Source organism: Populus nigra, chromosome 18 (assembly GCF_951802175.1).
Source record: "Populus nigra chromosome 18, ddPopNigr1.1, whole genome shotgun sequence".
In the NCBI taxonomy this organism is placed as follows: Eukaryota; Viridiplantae; Streptophyta; class Magnoliopsida; order Malpighiales; family Salicaceae; genus Populus; species Populus nigra.
Window position 1 is genome coordinate 3,864,712 of NC_084869.1, and position 6,508 is coordinate 3,871,219.

Genomic DNA, 6,508 nt, shown 5'->3' on the forward strand with positions numbered 1-6,508 from the left:
TTTTATTTTAGTTTGTAGACCTTATTTAGAAATGCATCAAAATAAGATGTTGCTGTTAGAGTCTTGTGAGACTTATTGCAAACATCATTTGTATTAAATGAGGAGCCATATAATCTTAAAAATAAATAATTTATTATTGACAGAAACAAATCTTGATCAACTTTAAAGTCCTTCTACACATAAGTGTGCGCTTAACCTTCTTTGATTTTGTTTAGTCTAATATATTGTATGCATGTTAGGATAGTTATTCAATCTCTTACATGTTTTTTAGAATATTTGCTTGGTATACATAGTAGAACTTTTATATATTTTGAGTCTTTGATTGCATATTTGATATGAAATATATGTTTACATGTTTATAATCTAAGTTTGTATGTTCTCTATTCCTTTTGTAATTTTTATTTAGCATGTCTTTATAATGCTAAACTAATAATTTATATTTAAGTTTTTGACAACAATCCATACCTTGAAATCCATCTAGGGTTTTTTTTTTCATAAAAAAGTCAGAATTAAAAGAAAATATCAAACACGAGAGAACAACTTGAGTACCATGGTTTGGTGGCAAAAGGAGCCATGTTTTGGACAAAAAAGCTACGTGATCGATTATAGTACTGGAGTTAGATTATTAGATTCGTTCCAAATAAATAATTAGTAGCCATACAATATTAAATTCCTACATAGATAAAAACCCATTTTCATTGCTGTAATTCGTTCTCCATCATTCATGGTCTCAAACTGACACTAATTTGACTGGGATTTTGATCGATTCAACCTGCAAAGAAAGCAATGAGCAATTAATTTTTACAACACACATGATATTATAAATCTTGTACTGTTTTCACTTCATATTTATTAATGATTCCATGGCGTACACAAACAATAATAAAAAACGTTCTTACACGTAGATCATCACATGCCACTTACCTGCATAATACCAATTTCTGAAATTTAATATTCATCATATTCATGGATCTATATATGACTGTATGTTTGTGAAAATGATCAGCTAGGTAGCTAGAGAGAGAGAGAGAGAGAGAGAGAGAGAGAGAGAGAGAGAGAGAGGTGAGATTTGCATACCCGCCGAGACTTTTGAAAAGGAAATACAAGTATAAAATCTGTCACCGGCGATGTTTCACCTTGCTACGAAATAGATTGGTGTTGGTGTCCACGCAAAGGCTTGTCAAGCAAGCAGTTCTGTTGGACGTGCCTTAATTCGTTGTCTGTACGACCTTGAAGTTTACTTGAATAATTACACTTTACATTTATGGCATGGTTCTAATTATTTAATTTGTCTGCTATAATGAATTAGACTTGTTTATTGAATATTAAATAAAAAACAAGGAAACAAAACTTATTAATAAAGTGCGCAAGAAAACCTTAAATCCTCAACAAGGGAAAACCTTAAATCTTTTGGATGAGTAAACGGGTCTTTCTTCTAGCCAGGGGGCTAAGTTATTCGTATGGAAATTTCCAGGACAAAAACATACAGAGAAAAAGAGCAATGTACATGAACATGGGCCTAGCTGCTCGAAGGAATGAAAACGACAAGCTTTGTGATTTCTGTGCGAAGTGCAACTCCAAGCCACAAGAGACCTTGGACGATTTGGTTATAACCATAGAGGAAATTGCTCAACAATTAAGCTATTGATCTTGTCACCAAACAAACATCTTCATTATCTATAACAGGATGAGTTGAAATCATGAGGATTTTCCTTGAAGTTCTAATATGATTACTAGCTGCATGGTTTCATCCTTCTTTTTTTTCTAATATGCAGAATAACAAAAGAAGAAAAAATAGCAGTAAACATTAAGAAAAAAGTCCAACAAAAGTACGAATGAGATAATCACATTCAAATCACTTTTTTATTTTTTTCGTTTATAAAGAAATTGACTTTTTGTAACATATGATCATATATATATATATTCCTCCGCAGATAGACAAGCATTGAAAACCTCAAGGTCGAACAGACAACGAGATCAAGGAAAATCAACCAGAAATTGTTCACTTGACAAGAGTAGCGTGGAAACCACTCACCCAGTTAAATCATATATATATATATATATATATATATATATATATATATATATAGACGGGCTTCTGACCAAATCATCTGTAGGAGTCTCCTGATCATTCTCCATTCGCCATGATCAAACAGACTATGCCCAGAATTATCAATATAGACTTTCAGCCCTAGGCTGAAGAAATTAATAGGAATGATGAAGGCGGAAAAGTGAATGACTCTCTATATATAGAAGCTGCAAGTTGAGATGTAGATTAGGCGAATATCTTTGTTAGGTTTACAGGTACTCTTACGACTATCAGCTTGGCATTGACTTGCAGTTACAGCTCTGTGGTTTTTTACATGCGTGGTAGCTCACTAGTCTGTGGAAGTGTGCGATTAGAGAGATAGAGAGTGGGATAATACAGCAGAAATGCATGGTTAGATACCTACATGTGATGGTGAGAGTGAAATTGTACGGAGGCTATTATCGTTCATATATGGCTTTCTTCACTTAGAGGTAGCTTTAGTTCCTAGCTAGCTATCCCTACCTACCATTTCACCCCCAACTTGGATTTTATAACCAATAAATAAAGGAACAAGAGAAAGTTGAAATGCCTCAACCAAAGGTGACATTCTTAACATTCTTCACGTTAACACATATAAATATTTTGATTAAAAATATTATTATATTGATTACCGAACTAAAGAAATTATAAAAATGAACGTTCAAGTTAATAACTAATTTATATATATATATATATATATATATATATATATATATATAAAGATTCAAGTTGTGGAGAATTCTTTAACAATGTTATTAAACTCAACCCAGTATGCAGATCAACCTTATAATATCCAGACCAATTCATTTTCTAGCACGAGTTTCAAATTAAATTATATGGTAGTTGTCCTGACATGACACAACTGACTTGATTGGTCCCAAAACAACCAAAATATATGATAAAAAAATAGTTTGATTTTAAAATAATTTACGCATGACATCTTTTTTTTTAATATTAAGATAATGACATATTAAATCGATCCAGTTTTATGACTTAACCCACCAAACCAACGACCTGAATCATGGATCCACTATATTTAAAAACTTTTTTTATTGAATTATATGATAACGAAAATCGAACACAAAATTGAACATCAGTCAAATGTCAAGATGTTTGTTTGAGACCGCGATAAACCTTTAGATAGCAAACCGAAATAAATTATAATGCTTTCCCAATTAACCCCAGTTAATTTGTCAAATCCATGATGTTGGTCATGAACTCTACTTGATTTAATAAGTTTTTTGCTCAAATTATTATTTTTTAATTATATTATAACAAAATAGATACTCGCAAAAAAAAAACACTAACCAAATGTCGGGATGCTTGTTTAAGATCATATAAGCCAATAAAAAGCAAATTGAAACAAATTATAAAGATTCATTCAAAATTAACCAAATATTGAAGGATGAAATTTAAAAATAAAAATAAAAAAATCATAAAAAAACTCAATGTGTATATATATATACATATAAACGGTTAAGGTGTGTGGGCCTCAGTGCTAAACACATTTAAGCCTTTTCAACAAAGCCTAACAGCGAGGGCCTACCATCTCATGCAGCATGCTTAGGCCTTTTTTTATTATTATTTTTAAGGGGTTGCCTTTGATTTTTAAAAACAAATAAAAGAAAAAAAAAGTTGACAATGTTTTGTTTACCTAGCCAAAATCCAACTACTTATAATGGTGGTTAGAAAATCAAGGTGCTGCTTTTTTAGCCTAAAAATTTATTTTTAATCTATTTTCACTTAAAGACATACCTAATAAATACATTTGGAACATAAAATAATAATTTATCAATCCAAAAAACCTACCCAAAATCAAAGCGAATATCTCTCTCCTAGCCCCAATCTACTCTTGATGAAAATAAAAAGGTTTAGAACACCTCAATAAGAATCTTTTCATCGAATGAAATCTATTGACACCAAATTCAATTTTTTTTATCATTAGAATGCAGCCAACCAATGCTTTCTCTCCTTTTCACTATTATATGGTAATTTTCTCTCTCTTCTCTAACAACTAGTGACTTGAAAAAAAGTAAACTTTTAAACCAGAACTAAAATCTCAAAAACTATAAATAGATGGACTTTTAAACTAAAGACTAAAAAGGAAGAAAAAGAAAATAGATGGACCGAAAATTATTTTTCTGCATGAAATTAAGACTAGAGCTTTCTCTTTGTTTTTCACTTTGGTACTCTTTTGTTGAATTTTATCTTTCATTTATAAATTTTGACAAATTAGTCAAGAAATTAGGGATAAAAGACTAAAATTAAAGAAAAATATTTGAGGATAAAAATTGAAAAATAAACTATGGTTATTGTGATTTCTAGTGTCAAATATGTTGGCATTTTAGTATATATTGTAATGATATTTATAAAAGTTACAAAAAATTCTGAATTTGAATAAAGTCTTAAAGACACATTAAGAAATAGGTTTGTAAGCGACAAAATTTTATGTTGCTAGGCAATATAATTTTCATCCTTGAGTTTTTGCTAATTAAAAAAATTTATAGATAAAAAGGTCATTGCTAGTTTAGTCAATGATAGAATTTTTATCACTACCTATTTAGTTGTTTTCAGTTACTAAGCCATTGTTCAGGATTGATGTTGGCATATAACAAAAACTAGAGTTTATTACTTCTTGAGAACCATAAAAACAATATGAACAAAAAAGCTAGAGAAATACTCAAAGTTTAAAATATTATTTAAAAGTAATACTTAACTTCTAAAACCCACAAAGTAGTTTATACAGTTTATCTTAATGAACCATGAGCTAAACATGAAATTAAATAAAATATAATCCAAAAGCATTGCTAAAATAAAGAGAGACAATTAGGAAAGTTAAACCTCTATACCATGACCATATTAAAGTGGTTCCTAAGAGATTAAAATAATAAAAGGAACCAAAACTAGAGATTTTCAGCTAAAAAATGACCATTAACAACTTTGCAATCATGTCATGCTTCTAAATCAACCTTTTGAATATATATATATATATATATATATATATATATATATATATATATATATATATATTGTATTCTTGGACTTATGATTGTTAATTTGGTCTATAAAGTCATCACTTCAGTAAAAAAAAGTTAATGTAAGTTGGCTTCTTTATTTTAATTTTTTTTATCTATTTTATTTTCTAAGTTCATTATTCAATATTTTTTTTTAACAGAACTTTGAAAAAATAAGATTATCTTGATCTCATGATCTAGATTTTAGATTCGATAAGTTGACCTGAGTTGGCTCGCATATTATTATTCAAGTTACATGTTTATCATATTTACTTTAATTGACTCGAATTGACTTTTATATCTGTTTTTTATCCAATCTCATTTTTCCATATTTAATTAGCGAAAACTTGAATTACATTGTTTTTTCCCCTCTTGAAAAAGGGTTTTTTTCCCCAAAGTTATTGTTATTTTTAAAATTTTGTTTATTTGCTTTTGTTGCTTATTTTTTATTATCTAATTAAAATAAAAATAACTTTTTTTGACTAATTAGATTGTAACCAGAGTTATAATTATTTTTAATATATATATATATATATATATATATATATCAGGGTCAACGTCTACTTTTCTAGGTACAAGAGCTTGTAAACTTCGCACCAAGGCTTGTAGCCCGCGGCAGAGACAAGGTTTCCTTGCCTCTGTCACCTGGGTTCGAGTCTTAGCGTGCATGTTTGTCATCCCCGCGGTGTCTTACCTGCCTACTGGGCTTGCATGGTGTTCAGTGGATCCGGGAATTAGTTGTGGTACGTATAAGCTGGACCAGACAGGTTACCAAAAAAAAAAAAAAAGAAAAAAAAACAAAAGCTTGTAAACTTCATATATAGATGCCGGGGTGTCAAATTTGACTGGTACAAAGTAGCTGGGGGACCTCTACATGTCCATCACCTAGCTTGATGTTCTTAATAAATTAATAATAAGGGTAAGACAACGAGTGGTGAGGATAAATATCAATGCTCGTTGATTGTTATGTTGCCAAACTGATGAAGGTCGTCACCATCTTCTGCTATAGAGTTACAAAGATATCACCAGTTGGCATCACAGACTGCATAACAGAGCTTAGCTAGGCAAAGGTACATCTGCAGAAGTCTCTGCAGTCTGTGCTAACAAGGTCACATGGAATGTTTACCATTTGTGTTTAGTTGTTTTTGTTTTCAAGCAAAATATAAAGAGGATGGAGACCATTTACTATTTTAGTTTTTTGAGACCACAAAGAAGCAAAAGGTTCCAAACCAAAAGGACAATCTAGAATTCAGCTATACGCCAATATAACTTCTCAAAATTTATATATATATATATATATATATATATATATATATATATATATATATATATATATATATATATATATATAGTAAGAAGCATCTTCAACTAACATCAAATTGGAATGTATGGCTATCCCGCCTCATCCTAACTTTGCTTTGAAATA

At 30.0% G+C, this 6,508-nt stretch overlaps 1 long non-coding RNA gene across 3 annotated transcripts; it reads right to left on the reverse strand.

Moving 5' to 3' along the window:
- Positions 1-462: 462 nt before the first annotated feature.
- Positions 463-2,448, reverse strand: LOC133678967 (uncharacterized). Of its 3 annotated transcripts, none has more exons than XR_009836067.1 (2): positions 1,078-2,448; positions 463-772 (listed from the first exon to the last, which is right to left on the reverse strand). It is a non-coding gene; the product is annotated as an uncharacterized LOC133678967 (long non-coding RNA). The 3 variants fall into 3 exon arrangements; XR_009836068.1 differs by having other exon boundaries at positions 463-924; XR_009836069.1 differs by having other exon boundaries at positions 900-2,448.
- Positions 2,449-6,508: the final 4,060 nt, after the last annotated feature.